At 39.7% G+C, this 24,434-nt stretch overlaps 1 long non-coding RNA gene across 2 annotated transcripts in view; it reads left to right on the forward strand.

Annotated features, from left to right (window-relative positions):
• Positions 1-24,434, forward strand: part of LOC144901251 (uncharacterized) — a 53,119-nt gene that overhangs the window by 20,296 nt on the left and 8,389 nt on the right. The window contains exons 2-3 of one of the 2 annotated variants that reach the window (XR_013629416.1): positions 23,919-24,009; positions 24,101-24,244. This is a non-coding gene — a long non-coding RNA (uncharacterized LOC144901251). Of the gene's footprint in view, positions 1-23,918; positions 24,010-24,100; positions 24,245-24,434 lie in introns of those variants that run through there. The other variant, XR_013629415.1, reaches the window with a different exon arrangement.

Here is a 24,434-nt window from a genome sequence, read left to right on the forward strand (position 1 = left end):
AAAAAAAAAAAATATCACAACAATATTTACAAAGAACCAAGAATCAATTCAACAAAAAATTATGAATTTCATTAATTAAATCAAGGAAAGATTGCATTGTACTGTTAAAATTCACTGTTTGTGGGCGTACATGTGTGTTTTAGTTACAGTATATTATTGTAGTAATAATAATAATAATAAATAAATAAATTTTTGTATTTTCATTGTATGTGTGATTTTGTGTGTATATGGGGAAGAAATAATCAAAAGAAATAATAAAATATAATAGTAATAATTTTATTAAAACAATTGCAATTATCACAATTATGTTATTTGTTATGTTTTAATTTAAAATTATACATTAATAATTAAAGATTCCTTTAATGTATTCAAATGATATTTTTTGAATATTTTTTCCACAAAATAAAAGGAAAAAAAAAAGAATGATCTTGTTAAAATCCTCAAAATGACATATATACCTTCTCCCTCATTAAAAGAAGAAAGAAAAAACAACAACCATAAATATCATTATTTTGTCTCATATTACATTTGTGGGAAGTTATTACATTTACAGATTTTCACTTTCCCACATATGTAATAATTTCCTGCAAATGTAATATTTATTACATTTGAAATTCAGTATTACGTTTGCAGTAGGCAAATTTTATAACGTTTGTGGGAAATTTATTACATTAAAAGCAGCAGATTTGTCTTACAGTTATTACGTTTGCGGGTGTAACAAGGAGTTTCTAATGTTTCATTTTATGATGGTGATAAAATACAATCAAAAACATGACCTCTGTCCTGCAAGCTCAGGTTCCCTTGAGCCATTTTCATTAACCCAAAACCATTATTTAAGCAAACACGTGTCTTTCCACCTCAGCAGGTACCAAGATGCATGAGTGCAGGGCCACACTTTGATAGATCCATAAGACGAATACATACGTAGAAGTGCAGAATCAGCAGAAGATGGTGCTATGATGTACTTTCTAATTACTGTATTGAGACTGGCCAGTACTTCATTATGGGTGGCCATAGAGAGAGAAATGCATATGTCAAAGCCATGTTTTACTACATTGAGTGCGTGAAATGCAATTTCATGGACAAGAGACATTAAGTGGCTACACATTTCCATTTATTCATCTATGCATTTCATTCTCAGTTGTTGACTCACCTGTGCATACACACACAACAATACTTTGCTAGTGAAGTAACATTCTGGGAGGTTTGCAGCGACACACAATAACCCACATGTTTTAGATTTTCCAGAATCTGCACCTATTCCAGCTGTATTTTGTTTAATTTGTGCTTCCTGACTAAAACGGTGTGTGCCAAAATTTCTTCCAACCACAGCCCGCTTCCGGGCATGGCCACTCCGAATGCCACTCCGAAGTGCTTCCCTAACTAAGAACCATATAAAGAAGCCACCCTTTGTGATGGAACATCACTTCCTGTCCTGTGTCACACATTTATTGAAACAGCATGAATGTTAATTTATGTCTTAAATTACTTATTTTCTCTGATTGTATCTCCTATATTGGGTGATATGAGTACAACGGTGACTATAGGGGCGAGAATTTGGGGTCAACAGTCCAGAGCAATGGAGATTGTGAAAAGGAAGTGAAGAAGCATGTGCAGGATGGAACGGGTGGAGGAAAAATGTTAGGCGTGATGTGTGATTAGAAGAGTTTCAGCTAAAATGAAAGGAAAGGTATACAGATTTTTGGTAGGACCAGCCATGTTGTTTGGTCTAGAGACAGTGCCACTGAGGAAAAAAAACAGAAGGCAGAATTGGGGGTAGCAGAGATGAGGATACTGAGGTTCTTATTGGGAGTGACCAGGATGGATAGGATCAGGAAGGAGTACATCAGAGGGACATTACATGTTAGATGCCTTGGAGATAAAATCAGTTATCGGCCAGACTGAGATGGTTGGGACATGTCCAGAGGAGAGATAGTGAATATATTGGTAGAAGGATGCTGCGTTTAGAGCTGCCAGGTAGGATGCTGAGGTTCTCATTGGGAGTGACCAGGATGGATAGGATCAGGAAGGAGTACATCAGAGGGGCATTACATGTTAGAGACCTTGGAGATAAAGTCAGAGGGGCCAGACAGAGATGTTTGGGACATGTCCAGAGGAGAGATAGTGAATATATTGGTAGGATTCTACGTTTAGAGCTGCCAGGTAGGAGGCGTAGAGGAAAACCAAAGAACCGTTTTATGGATGTACTGAAGGAGGACATGAGGGTAGTTGTGTGGGAAACCGATGCAGAAAAGCCCAAGGAGAAAGAAGAAGAAGAAGAGTTGACTATAGAGATGTTATTTCATGTGTAGTTTGCTGTAATAATGGCAAAAATTTGCATTGAAAAAGTCATAGACAGTTTTTCTATGCTCTAACTATGAAGATAGTTTTATTAATATTGAATCCTATTAATGTGCTTTTTATTAACCACAGTAAATGAGGGGATACTGTATAGGGAACTATATTTTCCATCATGACATTGTAGAATATTTCACAATATACTTTATTTTATTCATTTGAAATTCATGTTCCCCTGCTCACACAACCGGTTGCTTAGAGACCTCAATTTGGATTGCTATCTCATTTGACATTTCGGTCATTCACCACTGATAAATTAGAAGAAGTTTAGCGTATAGAAAAGGCATAAAGACAGAAAGTTTCTGCATTGGTTCTTCACCGATTATACGAACATACTGTTATCGTCTTTAGCTCCTAAATAACACATATGCGCATATGCCATATCAGGCAATGTATTAATGACAATACAAATAAACTGGTAGAGTGTGACTCTAATTAAAAGATAATGTCAACTGGTTTGTCGAATGTTTCCTGTTTTGGGCCTGCCATTTTGTCCTGGCGCCTGCTATCTGTTGAGCACTATTGCTCTCGGCTTGCAGGCTGTATCTTTTAGTTATGCTGCTATCTCTGCTCCTTCACTCTGGACCGTATCTCCCTGACTTGGTGGCATTTATGCCAGCCATCATGCTTGTCTGTGCTGACCCACTATTTCCTTCTCACGAAGATCATATAACCTTTTAGCTTCCTGCATCGCATTCAGTTCAGAATAATCAAGTGGATGGCGAAACAGAATAACCGAGCATGAGTCAAACTGTATAGACGAGCATTGGTGTAGCACGTTTAATGATGATCACTAAATGCTTAACTTAAATATTACATTATCAAAATATTGATAAACATACAGCACTACACTAAAGTCTTAGAAACAGTGGCAAAGCCATACAGTTTTCACTGGGATGGCCAAGGTTCGACCATTACTCACATACGTAGGGTTGGTAATAAGTTGATACCTGAATGGTTGAGGTGGTCAGTGGGATGGCCGGAATAGCATAGTTTAATGCATAGTTTCTGGATTCTGCACATCATAATGGCTGCCAAACCTGGGCATGGCATGATATGAACATTAATGCCGACTCCTTGGTTTACATGCGCACTCAAAGAGAACTTCCAATTTTAACAGATTTGTGTTCTCAATTACGCTTTAGAATTCGTCAAAGTCAACATTGTGAGAAAACTGGACTGGAATCGACCAAAGTAATCATAGATAACTTACCTACCGATGACAGTTCATGCAAGATGCGGTTTTACTGACAACTCCTGACTGCACTCTCACGGAAAGTTGTGTGCTGCAGTGAAATGCGTCCAAGCGAAAGCATTAGTTAGGCTGCATTAATGTTCTGCACCACCAAGCGTTTGCATTTGTCTGAATTTTCCCACAGCCCTAGGGGTGGCCGCTGGGAAGTAAACAAGGGTGGCCACAACCATCCATGGCAACCCCAAGTAATCATGGATAACTTACCTACCGATGACAGTTCATGCAAGACACGGTTTTACTGGCAACTCCTCCTCTCTTCTGTTTTCCCACGGAAAGTTGTGTGCTGCAGTGAAATGCGTCCAAGCGAAAGCGGCAGTTAGGCTGCATTTAATGTTCTGCACCACCAAGCTGCGTTTGTCTGAATTGTCCCCCAGCCCTAAGGGTGGCCACTGGGAAGTAAACAAGGGTGGCCACAGCCATCCATAGCAACCCCTTAGCTTCAACACTGCTTAGACCACAGTAAATTAGGATGGATACAGCAATTAGTAGGATTTTGCAAAAAAAAAAATCTCATGATCCCTATGACGTTTGCACATATACTGTTCAAGCACACATATACACACTATCATTTCCAAATAAGTCTGCCTTAAGACTTTAGTTTTGTTTGACAACGACTTTAGACTTGAACTTAAACGAGTCCTTCTACAAGGATTTTATGTATTTCTGCCTGGAGTATTGACTGTCCGTATCTCCAGAGCAGCAACTTGCACGTTCAGAATGTTCATCACTCCACAAACTGGCCGCTGCAGGGAAACTTGAAAGAACACGAGGGAAGAGTTCTGACGCGCCCCTGTAGATGCCTCAAAATCTGCAGACCGTCTTCTTCAAAGAGCCTGTTTTTGAACATGACAGGCAGCCAAAGCGCAACAGACTTTGAATCCAGTGCACTTTTTTTTTTTTATCAAGAATTTATGGTCTATTTGGAAGTAAATTTGATTTCCCATGTATTTATTTCTGCAGTGCAAGGAATTTAATTTGATTGTACATCTCCTCATTTACACAGTGACTCTTGCAGGTCTTAATGTTGATGTTCTGCATACCAGACTTGCATTTTCATCAGCGCTTGATGTTATTGCACATGGCAGCGGTTGATATGGTAAAGCCTTTGATTCCAAAGGTTCTGAGGAAATGCTGCACGGAAAAAAAAAAAAACGCCCCAAAGGCACATGTTGTTTATTTGCCCAGATATGTATTAATCCAATCAATTTGCCTCCACTCGCACCTTGTACAAAATTGCAATAGACCAGATGGACGCTGAATATTCTTCAAAAAAAAAATAAAAAAATCTTCATGCCCTCAGGCCAAATCCCAGGCAGTTTTATATGTTGAAATGATTTAGTATTTATAAATTCATAGTTCACCTGCAGATTATGGTATGATACTGATTTGCTTGCATTGCGTCCTCATAAGTTGATTGCAAGGAAGGTGGTATTTGTGATAAAGGGCAACATCTGTGTTTTCAAGTAACTTTTAGTAACAAGATAACCATAAAAGGAAAAGCGAGATAACGATAAATGCATAAAAGCACATTTTCTGACGTCCGCATTCGCCGAAGGTCAATTAAACAATGTACAAACAACAATGAAAACACTTAGAAGGAATATTGTGTAACCTTTTCAGCCGTGTTTTCATTTCATATTTATTGCCCTCCTCTCGCACTAAAGTCACTCTGAAGATCACTGCTGGTGTATTCATTTCTTTCACTCCATAAAATATCGAGCCCCGGGACACGCTTACACAGTCTTGTTTGAGAGAGAGAGAGAGAAAGGGGTGGGTGGGTGATACGTCTTAGTGTGAGGCCATGTGTGACTGCATGTGTGTATGTGTGTTCTCGCCTGTGTCGCAGTGTCATCCCACCCTGGAAAATGACTTATTAAAATGAAATTACGCAGTGCCCTGACCCACGGCAAACAGCATGAGCCTCAATTTGTCTAGCAGTTGAGCTGTGAATAAAATCTGATTGGCAATAATTTGGCTTTGCTGTTGATGTAGCATCCTGTCCTACTCATCCTTTTCTTCTCGGCGCCGTTCGCCCGCCCCCTCTCCAACTTATCATGGCGGTGTTGATCTAAGGGTGAAATATTACTAATCTATTGACGCGGGGGTCAGCGAGCAGAGCACTGTGATGACGGTAAATGGGCGCTTGTGAGGTTAGAGAAGGGTTACATGAAGCAAGAAAGGCTGATGGCGAAGCAAAATGCCAAAACAGACGACTGATCTTCAATAAACGTGTGACTAATCAAGTGTACGAGGGCTGCTTATTGTCCTTATGTAGCTAAAGTTGACATGGCTTTTTAATCACTCGTTGCAGCCGTTTATTATGTATCCAGGCAAAGGAGCCTCTTCTGAATTTTTGCCAAGGGCCCCGTCAGACTCGATAATTGGCTCTTCATGTTGGTTTTTCTGTTCATAATGATATCGGCGGGCTGCACAGCGGTCGAGTGGTTAGCGTGCAGGGTTAGTCCAGGTACTCCGGTTTCCTCCCACATTCCAAAAACATGCTAGGTTAATTGGCGACTCCAAATTGTCCATAGGTATGAATGTGAGTGTGAATGGTTGTTTGTCTATATGTGCCCTGTGATTGGCTGGCCACCAGTCCAGGGTGTACCCCAACTCTCGCCTGAAGACAGCTGGGATAGGCTCCAGCTTATGACCTTTGTGAAGATAAGCGGTAGAAAATGAATGAATGAATGAATGATATCGGCATAGGAGCGATGATGTTCCACACAGCAACTCCTGGCTCCACCTTCTCCTCACCAACTAACTATTTTATGGCCCCAGCCCCCATTTATTATATAAAAAAATATTTTTTTTGTATTTTTCTTAAAACCAAAAAAAAACCAAAAAACAGTGACAGTTGAAGGAAATTTAGAGGCATTTTTTAATTATAACATCGAGTTTGAAAAAATCTGTAATGCTTTATAAAATTTTTTGGGAGTGGACTTTAGTTTGAGGGTAAGCTGCTATCAGTATCTGTTGATACTGGCATTGAAAATGAAGTGGAGGACAGCAGGGATGAGCGAGTACACAACTAACTGTTCACCCATCTAAAGTATCTGGCTGTGTCCTGTGTGTGGGGTGTGGTTTAACAGGAAGTGAGTGTGGCTTAAAATTGTGCCTGAAATTGACATTGATTGACTGATAGAGTGGGGGGGAGGGCAGTCAGTGTGTTGTGCGTCCAATGTATCTGTAGCCTTGACACAGCCTGCACACAACAAAAGTTCCTCCTTCACGACAATTGCTACGTCGTGTTGGCGTGCTCTATTCCGCACCCACGTTCCCAAATTTCGCCCACTAAAATGCATTATCCGGAACATACGTATATGTACCTGTCTAGAACTTACTGGACAATATTGGTACATCACATTTATAGTGAGCAGAAGCACGAGTCTTAAATGGCTTATTTCCAGTGCGATGTCTAGATGCCACTATAATGTTAAAAAGTAGTTAAAAATATTAGAAGATCATAAGCATTTCTTTTGCCATAACTACAAAAACATTCAATTTATAAATAAGGATTCCTACTATACAGAAATTCACTTATCACAGTTCGGTGTGGAGCCAATGACCGACCAATTATTGTATTTGTTTAAATATGATAACATTGCTTCACATATACACATTTGCTGCTGCCGTCTCTTTAGCCTACAGCAGTACTGCAGTACTTTCAAATTCATCTTGCTTGTCCACCTATGAAAATACACAACCTCTTGCAGGAAGCTAGACACCTTTTGATAGAGGTGCATATTGGTGGCAAAGGGTGTTAAAGACCCTACTGCAGTGGTGGCCTTGGACAGCTTGATATAGTTCCAGCAATGAGCGGCTCATAAAAAGTGTTATCCGTTGGACTCAGGAAGACATTCTATCTCTGTGCTGCTAACGGCACAGCCTAAAATCACCAGCTCCATCAAAGTCGGACCACCTCGCTTCCAGAAAACGCACCAGGAAATCAACACAGGAAACAATAAGAGTGTGTTTGCAATGCATTTGTTGGGATACATTAACTATTTAGCATGGAGGCTGAGTGTGTGCTCTACTTTTGTTTCTGAAATGATAGAATCTTATGTCAAAGTTTGTTGTATCGATGTCCGTCACCATAACACATTTTGTTGAACGATAATTGTCAATAATCACCATTATTGACAACATTTTTAGGGATAATTTTTTTTAATAATTATATGGTGTAATAATGAGTACTTCATATCAAAAGAAACAAACTTAAAATGAAACGTATTTAATTAAACGTATTTAACATTGTTTTAAAATAAATTCAACAAAAAAAACCCTCTCCCTCTTTTAGCCCAAAAAAATTAAATTCAGTAAATTATAAGCATACCAAAAACAATAGAAAAATAGACCCTGCCTCACTCATGGAGTGGTAATGGTAATGGAGTAAAATGCAATGTTTCAACACGTCTTTTTTTACAGTTCAGGAATTGCTGTTTGTGAAATATGCATGTATGTTCTCCCGGGCTGTGCTGTCAAACATTTATAACATTTCCCAAAATGTTGGCTTTTGGACCGTGTTGAAAGGTTGCATTTCTTTTGAATTGCACAGTGTCTGTCACGCTATCTGTGAGCGTGCAGCATTTCATGCTCCTCCCCATTCCCCATCTTCTTGTCACTACTTTTGAATAAATGTGATATATTGGTTTGTTGATGTTCATGAGCTTAGCATTTTTTGGACTATAAGTCGCGCCAGAGTATAAGTCGCACAAGGCCAAAAATGCATAATTAGCTAGAAAAATATATATAAGTTGCACTGGAGTATAAGTCGCATTTTTTGCGGATAATTTATTTTAACTAATTGACCAAAACAGACATTATGTCCTCTTGGAAGTTCTAACAATAAAATAGAGAACACGCTGAATAGGTGTAAGATATGCTAACACAATGCTTATTCAGCTACACAAAAAATAAACATGAACAGAAAATGTGTCCAGTGTTTATGTAACAAACAGTTTTTTCATTTAGAAGTCGCTCTGGAGTATAAGTCGCAGGAACCGCCAACTTATGAAAAAAAAGTGAGACTTATAGTCCAGAAAATACGGTATCCATTTTTTGATTGTCTTTCGATACCATGTCCAGTAGCATTGTGTGTTTTAGTGTACCCATTCTACACTATACAGTAATCTCTCATTTATCATGGTCAATTGGTTCCAGACCAGACCGTGATAAGTGAATTTCCCCAAAGTAGGATTCCTTATTCATGAATAAAATATTGTTGTGGTTAGAAAACCTTCTACGGTCCTCCAGACATAAACGCCCTTATAGTTAACTTTACACTACTGAATAGTATCCATAATAAGAGTAAATAAGCTGTTTAATACATAAATAAGACTTGTGTTCACGTGTGATACTATAAATGTATCCCCTATGCTCCAATGAGACCTTTCCCACCTTACACTCCACAGAACCATCACCCGCACCACACACACACACACACACACACACACACACACACACATGCCAGGTGAGGAAACACTTTCACAGGAGCCATCTGCACCAAGAGTTCATCAGACCACATCCACCAGGACACTGACAAAGGGCACACAGCCTTAAGCAACACACCAACCAATAGACCAGTACCACGGACAGCACCCTGTACAGCAACGCCCTGGTTGACATAGCTCCTAATGCAGAGGGCCCCGTTAGAGGAATCCTGGAAAATACAAGTCAATATAGTCAGACACTGACTAAATATGAAGAATAAATAAATATCATGATGTTGTTATTGTATGTCATACATCTTTCATATACAATATCAATAATTTATTCGTCTTCTACCACTAAGTTGGGATGAGAGGTGAACTGGTCAATAGTCAATAATTATGCCAACCAGTGTTGTCTGATATCTCTAAACTGGTCATTTATCGCCAAGACAGCTACTTCCCCCTGGCCATCAGACTGCTCAATGCCAAATAAGCCCCTCTACCTGCCCACACGCACAACTAAAACTTTAAATTATTGTTATTTATTCTAAATTATTTGAATTATTTGTACAAATTACTGTCCACGCTGTACATTGTTCATATTTGATGTCATTTATTATTTATTATTTATTATTTATTATTTATTATTTATTATTTATTATTTATTATTTATTATTTATTATTTATTATTTATTATTTATTATTTATTATTACACAGGAGCCAGGCAACAACATTTCGTTGGCAATTTCACTGCTGTGTTATTGTGCAATGACAATAAAGAAAGTCTATGTCTAAGTATCTGTGCGGAAGTTGCACAAAACCTGAAAATATATATATTTTTTTTTATTGCATCAACTCTGAAGCAGAAACAAAAATATACAACTTGTCAACCTTTTGTGGAATTTGTAGCTCTTAAATGTCTTCCGCCTACTTTAAACTGTGTTGACAGTAACTTCTCAGGGTTTACCTTCTATGCTGTTTTAGGGTTGTGCTCTTGTCATCAGTCACCGGACAATGGGAGAACTGCGCTCCTCTGCTTGAGTCTTCCTCCAGAGACAGATAACTTGAATTTTCCTTCAGAGCTAATAGAAATTTAACTCTAGCCATAACTCCTCCGAGTCCTGGAGGCTCAACACAAGGCAGGACCTGGGAGGAAATAGCTTCAAATGTCATTTACTTAACTGTTCTCTTCTTATCTTTTTCATTTCTTCCCCTTCCCTGCTGCCATATCTTTTCATGATGTTTGCTGTCATTGGCAGCCACTTGAGTGGCCATGTCTCAGAAATATTGATTCCTCACCTCTCTTTTTCCCTCCTTAGGAATCCTTTCTTGTTTCCCATGTTGCATTTGTGACTGCGGTATTGACGCAAAACACACTCCAATAAACATCTCGTCCTTTTTCATTCATTCCACTCTCCATTTTTTTGTTTTTCTTTTTCAATTTTACCATGCTTGAATCCAGCGACATGTGATGTCAATCACTGCCACCGGGGACTCATTCCTCCTGATAATGAAAACCGTTTGAGAGGTCACTGTGAACTGAAAAGACTGGCTGCGTTTTAGGTGGACATCAGTATTCCAATACTAACTCAATTAAGGCAACGTCTCCTAAAAAGAACAGAGACCCCTTGGGTTGAGGCTGAAACGCAAGTTACCGTTCCCATTTTAAGAGAACTTTGTGGAAGGAATATATGATCAAGGGGCTTTAATCCTGGTATTATGTCTGGAATATTATATAAGCACCTGTAAACACAATAACAGAAATGTTAGGATTGAATTGGATAGTAGGGTTATTGCTATTCATGCAAACAGCTAGTGTTGGTCTCGGTAGGATTCACAAGGACAGAGAGTTGAGTTTGCAGCAATAACTTTTTTTTGCTTCTTAAAGTACACTCGTGGTATCATTTTTTTTTTTTTTTTTACATTTAAGAAAAAGTTTTACAGCTATTCCCGGAGAGACTGAACTCTTGCGTTTTGACATAAGCAATGAATAATGACAGGGGCACCAAGGGGGAATTCTATTACTAAGCGCCAGAAGACAACTGACAGGAAAAAAAAAAGGTTGCTTGTCTCATAGTGGCATTAAGTTGGTGTCTTAACCCCTAAACTAGACCAGCACCCCACACGAGTGTGGGACTTTGATAAAGTGGAAATGACAGGACATTTATTTGATGGTTAGAGAGTTGAACGTAGGAAGAAATATTAAAAGGTCATACTTTCATAAATTTGGTCCTTGGTTATCACTGGTACTCAGCAAGGATCGCTGACAAAAGCAAAGATATCTTTATGAAAATAAACTGAGAGTGAGAAGAAAGTTGCTTTTTAAACTCTAATGGGGGTATATATTTTCATATTAATGACATTTTATATTAATTATTATATATATAATATTATGATATATTTATTATATATATAATTTTTATATATTATATTATTCATTCATTTTCTTCTGCTTTTCCTCACAGGGGTATATTATATTATATTATATTATATTATATTATATTATATTATATTATATTATATTATATTATATTATATTATATTATATTATATTATATTATATTATATTATTCATTCATTCATTTTCTTCTGCTTTTCCTCACAAGGGTATATTATATTATATTATATTATATTATATTATATTATATTATATTATATTATATTATATTATTCATTCAGCAGGTCGCCAGCCAATCACAGGGCATATTTAGACAAACAACCATTCACACTCACATTCATACCCATGGACCATTTGGAGTCATCAATTAACCTAGCATGTTTTTGGAATGTGGGAGGAAACCGGAGTATGTGGAGAAAACCCACACATGCACAGGGAGAACATGCAAACTCCACACAGAGATGGCCGAGGGTGGAATTGAACCATGGTCTCCTTGCTGTAAGGTCTGCGCGCTAACCACTCAACCGCCGTGCTACCGATATATATTTTTATGCATAATATTTCCTCATTGTGTGTCTAATTTATTATAATCTGCAGTCTTTGGAGTGTTTGATTTCTGTTAATTGATACCGATCATAACAAAAACCACACAAATAAGTCTCTTGTTGTTCCCCTGTATTCAAATTTCAATAATACACATTGATTGCCTTACCTCGCTTCTCCCTCTGACTGTTAATGCATATTGACCATAATGACTTCCAACCCAGCAGATGCCCAAATGCTCCTCACTGAGGAGGGCATTAGCATTGTTGCTTTACTAGCTCCCATTAGCAGTAAACAAATGCACCTGTCCCTGCTTACCGTCTTGTTCTGTATTGCCTCTGACAACTCATCGACGCTAAGTCATAATCACAAGGGAGGAGTAGTTCATCTCTATTGCATGTAATCATTTTAAACATCAATATGGGCTATATGCTTCCACCTGGACTCTTCTTAGAATGTTTGGTGAGTTCACGATGCAGATTTGTTGAAATCTGTCCGGTCCTGTACTGTACTCGCGAGGTGCAGTGGCAATTAGGAAGCGTGCAGGTGCTAAGCTGATGAACACGGTTGACAGCGTTAATAGACTGAAGCTGAGGTGCCCGGCATCCCGATCTGTCTTGATTCTCGCACATAGCGTTCTTCATCAATTACTCTATACAGTTCTGCTTTCCGGCAACTTGAGCATGAAACGCCAGTCCCCGGGGGGGAGCAGCTGTAACATTCCACATGCTGTATTGTGCATGAAATTACAGAATATCACATTGAAAATTGTCTCATATTCAAAGCGGTTTCCCCTAAATTTGTCATCTGCAGATACAGTCTACAGTAGCCTGATTTGATTAGAATTGCAAGCTTGTGATCTGTAGCTGCAATGCTATCTCCGAGATATGGCGAGAGCTCTTTGCTCTCAGTGAAGAGAGATGATGCCCAGATAAGACATTGATGGATATGCTCTCTTCACAGGGGCACAGAGGGAATTAAAGGTGTCCTCTCCCATCTAAAAAAAAAAAAAAAAAATGGTTATTATCTCCATCACCTAGTCCCTGCACCTGACACCACGCAGCACCTTTACTCAAGATAAGACCTAATCTGGACTTGCTTATATCTTTCTATATTTGAGTCAAGGTTATAAACACACATGAAACAGTACATGTCGTCCTCCTTCAATCCAAGACTGAGGAAAAGAAATGGGAAATCAAAGTGAGGCTTTCTACTGTATGTGCAAAAGGAGCTCTTAAAGTTGAATCATTTGGAACTGGGAGTGATATACATTTCTAAAGTTACACACAACAGTAGGAGAGTAAGGAAATCAAACAACGCACAACGATGAGCAAATTAAAAAAACAATACAAGCAGTTGATGTTTGCTAAATACAAGGATGAAGAGTCTTGAACCAGTCATGATGTGCTATATATATCACTATATTGACACTTACTATGGTACACATAATGTCATTATATGGTCATATCACCTCATACTTCGGTACGAGGTGCATTATTAAGAAAACCAACAAAAAAAAAAACTTAAACTATATTATGGAAAGCAGGAAGTGAACAAATGTAACAGTTACTGATTGTAAAAGTACCAGATGGAGGGGTAGGATTTAATAAGCTTTGCTTCTTCCTACTCCTTTTGGACATGTGGAACTGGGAACTGATTATGTGATGCATTCAATTGTAATCTGATGCATGTTCAAATGAAATAAAACCATTACCATTACCAACATCGGAGCCTATAATGATATAGGATTCTAGTGCAGCATAGCTAAAAAAGCCCTGTCCACAATTTTTGGATTTTCATAGAAAATCTGTGCAATTCTAAGAGTAGATCCCAGCAAAGATAAAAGCTGTCCGTAAAGCATCTTAACTGTTATGCTGCTAAGCTAAAAAGTGCTAAAAGTGGAGTGGCACAGAGAAGAAAGTAAAACACTGGCCACTAAACATCCCTTACTTTAACTGGCAATGTGCTATAGAAACTGTGAACGCTGTCACATCACACCTTGGATTTCACGGCTTCACTCTATCACGTTTTTTCTTCAGATAATTAGGTTTCCGCATTTGGAAGTGAGCCGTTAAAGAACTTAAGGATGGCTCTGAAGGCTCGGTTTCCGAGTTTTTTTCCAACACTGTCTATTTGTGATGTCATAGTGTGCCAACAGTTCGCACGCCATACACCCAATGACTACTTACTTTCCTAAAGTGTCAAGCATCAGGCAGAAGTGGTTGGAGTTGATGATTCTAAGCCGCCAAAAGAAACAAGTGCAAAGAGAGCTTTAAAGACAGACCTACATTAGTTCAAACACCATAAGTCAGGGGTCTCCAGCCAGTAGCCCATGAGCTACTAGTAGCTTCTCAACACTTTTCAAGTCGCTCTCTAAAGGGTTTATTCATTTATTATCAACAGACAAAATTAGAAAGTGGGGTTCGGCAGTGGTCCGCAAGTCATAGGTAGAGCTTGGGAGTGTGACCAATCACAGTGGATTGTGCATGTCCGGAGAAGGCCTGTGGGTGGAATAAGTTCAAACCGTTTTGGAAATACAGCTGGAATAGGTGTAGAATTTGGAAGATCTAGAAAGCTTTAGTGATATTGTTTTATCGTGTTTAGCTGCTCTATAGGAGTCGATATAAAGGGTTGAAAATTAGCATCATTAATAAATCATCAGGGCTGCACGGTGGACGAGCAGTTAGCACGCAAGACTCACAGCTTGGAGATGTGAGTTCAATTCCACTCTGGGCCATCTCTGTGTGGAGTTTGTATGTTGTCTCAGTGCAAGCGTGGGTTTTCTCCGGGTACTCCGGTTTCCACCCACATTCCAAAAACATGCTAGGTTAATTGGCCACTCCAAATTGTCCATAGGTATGAATGTGAGTGTGAATGGTTGTTTGTCTGGCTGGCCACCAGTCCAGGGTTGTACCCCGCCTCTCGCCTGAAGACAGCTGGGATAGGCTCCAGCACCCCCCGCAACCCTTGTGAGGATAAGCAGTAGAAAATGAATGAATAAATCATCACTGTTTTTTGGTTGACTAGCATATTATTAGTCAAAAAGAAAGAATTGATACTTGATTCATCTCTAAAAGATATTCACACCCATTTAAACACACTTCATCATCAAAATTGTCAAGTAGAAAAAAGGCTAAATAACCAGGCAATAAAATATAACTATAATATATAAATATAACAATATAGGGATAACCATACTAATATGGCAGAGTACAGTGTGGCACTCGAATCAACTACTAAAATCTATTAAAAACGGCTTTTCAACAAATGAAAGACAAAGGAATGTCACTTGGTATGAAGTTGAACATGCCGCAGTAGCCGAAATGAGCTTTTGTCTTTGTGGTGACTGAACGGCATCTGCAAAGCATCTTTTAGCAAATGATTTTCATGTGTTTCTTCTTGACACAGTTAATGACACCAGCTGTCAACAGGACTATATACATTCCATCAGGTAAGGATACACATTAACCAAAACGGCCTTCTTCTTTGGTGATTTTCTCCTTAGGACAAAGCGGCTTGTTATGTGAAATGGTGATGACAGACAGTGAATCTTAATTCCCTCGGATTGTTTCTATAACCTTTCTCAACTGAGGAATAACATAGACATAATCCCAGCACCACTGCTCTTTAGATTGCTCCCTCGCTGTCATTTGACACAAATAAGACAGTGACGCCTGGGATGTGGCGCCGCTTACCTCGCCAGTAAGTAGGGGAATGTGCCATCTTATGACCTCCTGATGCATTTCAGAAAAGGTCAAGCTGACAGTCGTCGTCTCATCAATCCGCTGTTGTGATTCTGTCAGTCTTCTTCTGGGACCCCGAGAGGTGCGGTGGTAGGCGGAAAAGTGTTACAGAACAAATTTCTGATTCTTCACCACCCACCAATCGCTTTGCCTTAGAGAGCCGGACTTAGTATAGGAGAGGTGTGACCTTCGCAACCCGCCTTATCTTGTGCAAAGGTCACAGTGAGGGCCTCTTGAAAACCAGAGGGGTGGGGAGGATCGATCTGGAGGCTTCTTTTATTTATCTCAGTGGACATGCTGCTCCTGGTGTTCTTCCAGGCCAGTGGTGAGCGGGAGAGATAACAATCTATTAGTGTTGCAGATATCCTCCTCCTTACCTCTATCTCCCAGCAGGCCACCTTGTCCCTCCGTCTCCCTCCCAGCGACCCTAACACAACAGCGTACACTGGTCCCGAGCCAGAAGTGCTCAATGCGAAGAAACTTGGAGGTCATCAGAACGGGATGGTTCACATCTGAGGGGTCAATGCAATAAAGCCGTGTCTTTGGTTAATACGGCGTATTAAGGGTTGAGAAATTGGGCCATCCTGATAGAAACCACAAAGCTATTAGGAGAGCAGGACTAAAAGGGGGAAGATCATCAACATCACATACAGTTTTCTGTCCGTCCCCTTTTGACTTTTGCGGCGCGGTGTGTAATCGCTCGCTCTTATCGCAGTTTATCTTTTCAAGAGCGCAATATGTAGGAAGTGCTTGCATCAGTTGAGAGAAAACCGCCATCAGATAGAAATGTCATATGGTGAGATGTTGTCGATGACTTAGATAATTGGATTAAAGAGTTTTTATTCATTTGGCTTTTCCAGTAGCAGATAGAAAATGAATCAAATGGCTCATTGGCTATGTTGCTGAAACGGGGAGAAGTGATCACAAGCGGTGTTTCCTCTCTACGACCTTTAGTGGGATTCAGAGTAATGGTAATGATTTCAATTCATTTGAACAGGCATCGGATTACAATTGAATGCATCCCATAATCCGTTCCCAGTACCACATGTCCAAAAGGAATAGGAAGAAGCAAAGCTTATTAAATCCTACCCCTCCATATGGTACTTTTACAAGCAGTAACTGTTACATTTGTTCACTTCCTGCTTTCCATAATACAGTTAAAAGTTTTTTTTTTAAATAATGTACCTCGTACCGAAGTACAAGATGATATGAGCATCCAATGACATAATGTGTACCATAGTAAGTGTCAATATAGTGATATATATAGCACATCATGACTGGTTCAAGACTCTTCATCCTTGTATTTAGCAAACATCAACTGCTTGTATTGTTTCTTGAATTGGCTCATCGTTGTGCATTGTTTGATTTCCTTACTCAATCCATTCCATAGTTTGATTCCACATACTGAAATGGTCTAATATTAACAATTCGACTAGACTGGGACTTTGTGTAGGTTGCCTTGCGAGGTCACCCGCGAATGTCGGAAAAACTTGAATAATTTTTTTTTTTTTTTTTTTTTTTTTTAGAGATGCTTGATGGTTGGTTATTGATTTTTATCAATAATCCAGTGACAGGTGGTCAGGGCCGGCAATTTTTGCCAGTACATCATGACTGGTTCAAGACTCTTCATCCTTGTATTTAGCAAACATCAACTGCTTGTATTGTTTCTTGAATTGGCTCATCGTTGTGCATTGTTTGATTTCCTTACTCAATCCATTCCATAGTTTGATTCCACATACTGAAATGCTATGGCTTTTTAACGTAGTCCTAGCATATAAGTGTTTCAAATGTAGTTCTTCCCTGAGATCATATTTCTCCTCTCTTTTAGAGAAGTATTGGATTATATTTTTAGGTAATTGGTTGTTTTTAGCCTTATGCATTATTTTAGCGTAATGGATCAGAATTACTGTGGGTCATAGATTCACGCATTTGTATGTGAAATTCAAGAAAAAAAAACAATATAAACACATTTTAATCCGTCACAGTGACTTCCATAAAGCCCCTCGACATTGTTGATATTTCTTCACTAATACCTTGCAGAATGTGTATATGCGTGTACGTGTACCCAAACACAGTCGTAAATCTATATTACAGATGATAAAAAAAAATACTTGGCACACTTGCAAATATCACTTGTGTGCATGTTGTAAAATCTCCAAGACACGGCCAACCCAAACTTATTCCAAATATTTCTCCATTACCCTGCCACCATGGTCAATTAGGCCCCGCCTTTTATCTCCTTAACCAGGGTCCTCATCCACTGCTTGTGTCACAGGGCCTGCATATAAATAATTCAGGAGAGAGGGGAGGAATTTACAGCTCCCGTCTTACACAGTCAGGCTGTAAATTCTCAATGAGGGGAAATGGGAGAATATAGTAGGGGAGAAGGAGAAGGTAGATGAGGGAGGAGAGGGGCTGCGGGGAAGTGTTCCCTCGGGGGCCATAGTCTCACACAGGCAACATCATAAAGTCACCATTAGAATGCTGTATTTATAACAGAGGGTTTGCCCCAGGCTCAGGCTGTGATGCTAAGTTCCCCTTCAAACACATACACACTTACTGTCTCTTCCACTTTGGAGCACACTAATCACACAAGTACAATAATACAGTACACGCTAGCTATGTACTACACATCGTCCATATCCACGTGTCTTCTTCTTTTTTTTTTTTCAAGTCTTAGGAGAATATCTCAATAAAACACACACTGTGTTCTGCTCTTGGCACTGCTGTCCCTATATGGCATTCAGCAGGGCGCCTGCATCACAGAATATCAATGGCTTAATGAGGCGAGGGCTCTTTCTGATGTGCCGCAACATTGCCTCTTTGGGGGGAACACGGAGAGTGAAACGGCTTTGTGAAGAGATAACAACGCCCCCCAATGGACTGCTGGCCAGCGTGGAGCATGCTCAGTAGTGCCTGACATAATGGCCGCCTGAAAATGATACCAGAGTACAAGAAGCCTTTTTTTCTTCCCTTTTCTTGGGGTTATACAATACCAAAAACTCATGAGCATTTTCTTTCCACTGGGATATTTTCAAGGCATCAAATATAAACATATTTGTTATTGCGGGGCCATTCTTAAGCAATGGGTCGCAGACCAGTAAGAAAAAAGTAAAAACTGAACAGAATGGAGGAACCATGACTGAAATAATCAGTTTGTGATTAGTAGTAAATAGTTTAACAATCAAACCAACCACGGCATTATGATCCGAGGTTAGAAAAAAAAAGTTTTTATGAGCAAAAGTTGTCATGTCGAACGTTATTTTACACGAATACTAAAAACCAGAACTGTCTTTGACTAAAGGTGTTCATAGTCCACTCTGATTCATTGTCCACAGTGGACGCATGTTGTTTCAGTTTGTTTCCTGATCCATACAAATGAACCGATCTCATTTGGATCTTTGAGAAAAAGTAGATGAGCTAGCTGGGAATAGTGAAGACAGAGATCTGACTGTTTCTATGATTGGTGATATATGGTCATAATATACATGTTAGGTGCTACTCATACTCAACAATAGCCACGTTTACATGAGGAGATTTTCCTCTGTCCGAATGGAATCTTTCCGAATGATGTACCAGAAAACAGTGTATACATGGAAAAGGAATATTCCAATCTCATGTCTACATGCACCGCTATAATCAAACGGAATAGTCAATGAGGCATGCGCAGTAAAACGTAAACAACATCATGTAATTCATCGAAGATGGCGGACGAGAGTGTGATTACCACGGTTGTTGGGACAGTTGCTACGCTTTCTTCAGTTCTTTTAAAGTTTGTATCAAAAACGAAATTTCCGCTGTAGTCCAGTGATGACTGCACGCCGCCATTTGCAAAACCTGAGAGACGTCTGCGTGTTACGTCACAGCTGAGGATGCGATGAAAGAACGCACCCTGACAACTTTCCGATTTCTTTCAATCGGATTGGGGAAAGGAATATTCCACCCCTGTGAATCCGATTATATATTCATTCGGATTGGCACTTTTCTTTCGGAATGAGGAGTATACAAAGGTTACATTCTTTCCGTTTGAGCAAATAACCCGAATGGAACTGGAATATTTGGGTCCATGTAAACGTGGCTATTGATCTTCTTTGGATTAGTATATTTAGGTGATCGGTATCGGACGATTTCAGTCCTGGATGATCAGTCTCAGAATCTGCAGCAAAAATTCGGAGCGTCCATCCATCCATTTTCTCTACAGCTCTCTCTATAGCTGGAGCCTATCCCAGCTGTCACCAGCCAATCAAATAAATATACAACTTGAGATATGTTTTTGTAACCGGACTCTTACTATTGATATTTGTTGTCATGTTTTCACATTGAGTGGACAATAGTGAGCACATTGTATTGTATTGTAGTGTCATAAATAATTGAATAGGTTACGTGTACCAATGTAATTGTAGCCGAAGCGCCACTCGTCCTGTAAACTAACTCCTACATTCAAAATTCAACAAGTATACACCTCTGTATTGAGGTGTTCTGCGTTCTGCATGTATACTACAGATAACATATTCCATCCACGCTATTCAAGTCATTAAAAAGATATGCCAGAATTGTGTAATGATATTCACGAAGACCAGAAAACACAAGAGCATAAAGCCCAGAGCTTTTTTTTATGCAGTATTGAAAAGCAATAAGAAGTAGTACAGTATCTTTTGTTTATCTGTCCCACTCATGCATTTATTGTCAAATCTTGTTTGGGAATATAATTTCCCTTTAACTGGCCTTTTGCCTTCCTGGCGCTCATGTCAGCGGTCTACAGTGGGGCCTGCGCATTGGAATAAAGTCCTTTTATTTAAAGGTAGCCAGAGGGGTCGGAGAGCCTGATCTGTCATTGGCAGTGTAATAAACAGAGAAAGAGAGTTCCACATAAACACCTCCAACCAATATGAACAGCCCACTACAGGAAATGAAAATGTGGCCCACAGGAAGTTAACCCTTAAGGAGCCGTTAAGGAAGGGTTGCAAATCCAGTCTTTAAGTGAATGCCTCCATTTTCTTTTGTGTGGGTTATTTTAGGGAGCATTGCCCGAGGGTGTCTGAACATGCATTAATTGGTTGTCATGGAGAGATACGACTAAATGCGGACAGGGTGGCGGTGTCGAATCCCATTTAATGAGAGAATAAAACAGACTCCCATTGAAGGCAGATAGGGGGAATCATATTGACCCGTGTTGGTGCTCGTGAATAACCAGTTGTCTCCCTCAATCGATCACAGCACAATGAGACACAACAAGGAAGGAAGGGCGTCATGATTTGTGAATGACACACAAGGTTAAAACACGTGCACGATGCCGTTATCCCCCCCCCCCTTTTGTCATATATCAGTAATTTTGTCTTGGATCCCGGATGCACGCACGCACGCACTCACGTGCTTGCCTCGCCCATATTCTTGTCGGTGACAGTGTCCCCTCGGTTGCATCGCTCCGGCTTCCACCTTCTCACCCATGCATGGTCATTAAGCTCAACAGCGCAATTCCCAGGGAGGGCAGCACCAGAAACTGAGCTGACCCTTCAAGGGCGCCACTCTGACTTGTTACTCCATCTCCTTCGTCTTCCTCTGTTCTCACTCATCTTATTCCCCACAGTATGTCTGTCAAAGGGCCAAAGCTTTGGCTGCTTGTTGCGCATGCTAACATCTAAAAAATGTGAAAGATGGGACCGAGAGAGCGAGAGTGAGAGAGGAAGAGGAAGAAGGACAGAGGCCAAGACTGTTAAAGCTATGGTCTCCAACCACAGACACACTTTGAGAGTTGAGTGAATAAATGCCCTGTCGACTTGGGACCGGGTGCACTCACTCTCAAAACCCGGCACGCATGCATAAAACCCTCGGGGTCGGAGGGGGCTGAGCAGTGGAGAGATTTTCTGCAGAGAGATTGATAACGCCCCCTGCTTCAAACAGCGGACAATTTAAGCAAGCCCGTGTGACTTTTAAAAAAAAAAAAAAACACATGAACAGTGGCTGGAGATGGGTCAAGGGCAAGATGGGTGGGGGGCGGGCGAAGGAGGTTTTCTTATCAATCAGAGAGTCATGAGGAGAATGTGAGAAGACAAGGGCCAAGCTGGGATCATTTGGAGGGGGCGATGGGAGCAGGATAAAGCCCTGCTGGTAATTGTGAAATAGAGAAACAGATGCAGAGAGGAGAGAGGAACATTTAAGGCCGGTGATGGTAAAACTCGAGGGTACTGAAGTTCCCAGGTTAAAGTCCCTTGTACTGTATCATGTTGGACAGGCTTCACTGTTATTTTCCTAGTATTTAGCCCAGCAGGATACTTGTACTAGCTATGTATGGGTCTGTAAGGACAATTCTTTGACTATAGTTGCTGCGGTGATGGCTGCATATTTGCTAAATTGTGTCCGAGTACCGGCTGTACCTGACACGTGATGTTTAACAAGCAGGCTCTCAAGTTCTTTTATGGGCACAAGTTTGGAGATGTATCTATGCAAACCTCAAGGGCACTAAACGTTACATCAAATAGGCAAGAACTACTATGAAATTGCCTTTACATTATTTTAAAGTTTAAAACGTAGACCATAGACAGTATTGCACATTACCCTTTAACCCACCTTTAGATTTGTTGCTTTAGCAGCAAAAGCAGTGTTTTATTGGTAATGGTAATGGTTTTATTTCATTTGAACATGCTTCAGATTACAATTGAATGCATCACATAATTAGTTCCCAGTTCCACATGTCCAAAAGGAGTAGGAAGAAGCAAAGCTTATTAAATCCTACCCCTCCATCTGGTACTTTTACAGTCAGTAACTGTTACATTTGTTCACTTCCTGCTTTCCTAATATAGTTTCAGTTTTTTTTATTTTTAATTTTTTTTAGGTGATATGACCATAACATGACATAATGGGTATAGTAAGTGTCAATATATTGATATATATAGCACATCATGACTGGTTCAAGACTCTTCATCCTTGTATTTAGCAAACATCAACTGCGTGTATTGTTTCTTGAATTGGCTCATCGTTGTGCATTGTTTGATTTCCTTACTCAATCCATTCCATAGTTTGATTCCACATACTGAAATGCTATGGCTTTTTAACGTAGTCCTAGCATATAAGTGTTTCAAATGTACTTCTTCCCTGAGATCATATTTCTCCTCTCTTGTAGAGAAGTATTGGATGACATTTTTAGGTAATTGGTTATTCTTAGCCTTATGCATTTTTTTATCTGTTTTAAGTATTTGTGATTTTAGAAATAAGGAGTTGGATGTTCTATGTAGGCGGCATTATGAATTATCCTTACTGACCTTTTTTGCAGTACATTTAGCGAGTGTGTGATTGGCGATTGGTGTTTGTCTATTTATGTTGTTCATGGAGGTTACTGATTTAGTTACTGCTTATTCTGGGCAAAATCTTTCTCTTCACAAACACAAACCCACCACCTCCGAAACTAAACATGTCCAAGCAGCCACATGAAAAAACGGTGAGAATTGTCGAAAACACTTTGAAACTCATCTCTTATGAAATATGAGTGAAAGCCTGGGGTTACATGAGCGGAGTACTCAGTGTGTGTACACTGTGTTGTTTTACTGCTTGTTAATGTAAGCAAGAGTTTTAGCATGCCCGCTGACGTTGTGAAAGTTGAGTGAAATAGGAACGCAAGGCATGTTTACTCTAGCACCCAGCTCAAAAACAAAATATGGGTGTCATTAGGCAATTGGAACTGCATCAGTGACTAAGTCTTCTTTAACTACAAATAAGGACATTACAACATGTTGAGAATTTTGTAGCAATATATCCAAAGCCTGACATCCTCTTTATAGAAATGTTTTGAAATACTGGGAACAAATATGCAATGATGTGTTGCATCAATAAATGCAAATTAACATTTACACAAAAAATAACCCTGTTGTACTATGTCATGTATTCCAATGTAACTTGTGTGCATGTTCAAAATAAATTCAACCATTACCAATTACCTACCTGGGCGTACCTGTACTCATTCATGGAGGATGATACACAAATGGATTGAGGTTGGACAGTTCCATTGATGCCACAGTGATGCAAAATGGTGAAAATACCTTTATCCAGAACTCATTAAAAAAACTAAGCTCTTGGTGTCACTGTGGTTTCCTGCTTTATTATGACAACAACGCACAGTACTTTGTTTTATTTCAGGCAGGAGAGACTCATGACCTGAACAATAATGCCAATGTATTTTATATTCTTTCCCCAGAGATGAATTACTGAAAGCGGGAGAAGTGACTTGAATCAACTTGATTGGAAATGATGTCCTCTATTCAAAGAACACCCAAGAAGAATAACAGGTGGGAAGGTCTTTCATAATGGCAAATCAATATAGAGAATTTACAGCAGAGATCAGCCTAAATGCCACCTCGCCCTTTGGCCTCTTATCAGTACCCAATCACAGGCAATCAAGCTCTTTTGAAGACTGATTTAACCCTGATGAGCCTTAAACTGGATGAACCTCACACTCGCTCACACACGCACACACACACACACACACACACACAAAACACCGTTTGCAATATCGCTACCGAGATTAAAGCCACATGAAAGGTTAGAGACAAAGGTGACGTCTCCTCTTTTCAAATGGCAAGAGCCTAGTTTGACATGAAGCGAGTGGGCGTGCGCCTGGGTGAACAAAAGGCTGGCTCCATGTGAGAGAAAGGGCACGGGCGGCAGTGGTGGGGGGCAGGCCTTTAATTAAAAGGATTATATTGAGGTGCAC

The sequence above is a fragment of the Doryrhamphus excisus genome, linkage group LG11, assembly GCF_037039965.1.
Source record: "Doryrhamphus excisus strain RoL-2023G ecotype Guam linkage group LG11, RoL_Dexc_Guam_v1.1, whole genome shotgun sequence".
Taxonomy (NCBI): Eukaryota; Metazoa; Chordata; class Actinopteri; order Syngnathiformes; family Syngnathidae; genus Doryrhamphus; species Doryrhamphus excisus.